We start from the raw sequence: 2055 nt of genomic DNA on the forward strand, positions 1-2055 counted from the left end.
TAAGAATGATGAGTCATGAAAACATCTGCCAGAGCAGATCTGTGTCCACTCAGAGTCTTGTGATCATTATTATACTACACACCAAGTCTACTATATATATTTCGGAGACATACACATGGTAAAGCTCATCCTTCTCCTCTAAAAGAAAAGGCCATTTCTACTGGAATCTCTAGATTCTAAAGCTCATTTACTTAAGAATCTATCCCCCAGGGTGCTGAGCACTATGGCCCAGATCCAGCAAAGCACTTAAAGCACATTATTAACTTTAATCGCACAGGTAGTCCCATTGCTTTTAATAGGACTACTCACAGGCTTAAAGTTAATATTCATTTTAAGAGCTCTATTGAAGGAGGGTCTAAGAGCTCAACTCCATTTCAGGAAATCTGAAATTCCATCCACTTGAGGGCAGTGGTACACCCATAGACTCCACATTGTGTCAGTCTTGTGAAGTTAAAGCTTCGCCTCAAAAATTTGTTCATGTGAGTTCAACTAGGACATGAGGCTTCCAACCATGAAAAAAAAATAATGAGGTTTAACAGTAATCACTGGAGCCAATGGATAACAACACCTGCCATGGGACATGTATAACCATGAGAACCCCTTCAATAAAGTTACTTAGACACTAAAGTGATGTGTGCTGTATGATAAATACAATCGACTAGAAAGTTCTTCAGGTGATTTACACACCTCCATTCCACTTCTGGTGTATGTCCTCCAAGTGCACCAGAGTTGGGGATTTTTCTCTTAGGAGTGTGCTCCTTTGGAATGGTGTGTGCTCCCTCCGCTGCCTCATGCTGCTGCACAATGGTGTAAAGGGTGGAGCTGCCCCGACCCCCCTCAGTTCCTTTTTAGCACCCGTGATCAGAAGTTGGAGCACACTGGCTTGCTGCAGCAAGTCTCTCCCTTTATAGGGAAGTTATCTCCCTTTCTATAAATAGTTGAGTTAGTGGTATTTGTTAGTGTTTAATTAGTGTAGGTTTTCTGTATTTTTCCTTGGTGCACTGGTTTCCTCTTATTCATGGTGTACTGACATTTGGTATCTGAGTATGTCTTGGTCTCTGGGTTTTAAGCCTTGTACCAGCTGCAAGAAATCCATGCCAGTGAGTGATTATCATTCTACCTCCCTTAACGGCCTCAGTGAGGGTCACATTTGAGACCACTGAGAGATTTTCAGGGACTTCAAACTCCAGAAAGAAAGGACAGAGAGCTGAAAATATGCCACATCCTAATGGAGGCCACCCTGCATCCACCTTCTGAACTTCCCACTCAGGATGGGCACCTAGTGCTTTGGCATGGGTAAGGAGTGCCTCTCTTGACATTGCTTCTGAATTGTCAGCATCTATCCCTGCCTCCAGTGCTGATAAGGAAGCACAGAAGATCCAACCATTCATTGAAGGAGACTAATCTTGGCTCCGTTCAAAGTTCAAGATCTCTGGTACCATCCACCAGTAAACAATCAGGAAAACATGGTAGAGTGTCTTCTGGTAAGAGACCCTCTGGGTACCACCCTCTTCTCCTCAAGGGTCGTAGACTCTGGCATTGATATTTGTGCTATCGAAGCCAACAGTGTCCACACCTTTGGTTCAACGCGAAGATATTTCAGTACTAATGATGCTAGAGACCTATGAAACAGCATAGAACCTACTATGTTTATTGCTGCTGAACTCTCTGATGTTCCAGGAAAGAAGCCGACTGGTACCAGTGGATCCTCAAGCGTCTGCTACAGACTTACCTCAGAGATAAAATCAGCTCTTGATACCACTGGGGGATTATATCTTCTGAGTGAGAGGCTAGTTCACATGAGGCATTTCAGGAGGTTATCATCAGTGCTAAGCAAGTCCCTCAAGACCAGACTCAAGTACTGGGACCCTAACCCACCTCAATATAGGAGTATCACCCTCATATTCCTCTGGATTCTTTCTTCTCATCACCTGATGAGACTGTAGTGCTCTGGGATTCCTCACTTGTCCAGGTTCATTACTCTTTTTAGAAGTTCTTGATAAGCCTGTATCTGCCTCTCTTGATATTCCTGATGAGTTGGATCAGAGAGTTCCC

Source organism: Natator depressus, chromosome 1 (genome assembly GCF_965152275.1).
Source record: "Natator depressus isolate rNatDep1 chromosome 1, rNatDep2.hap1, whole genome shotgun sequence".
NCBI lineage: Eukaryota > Metazoa > Chordata > Testudines > Cheloniidae > Natator > Natator depressus.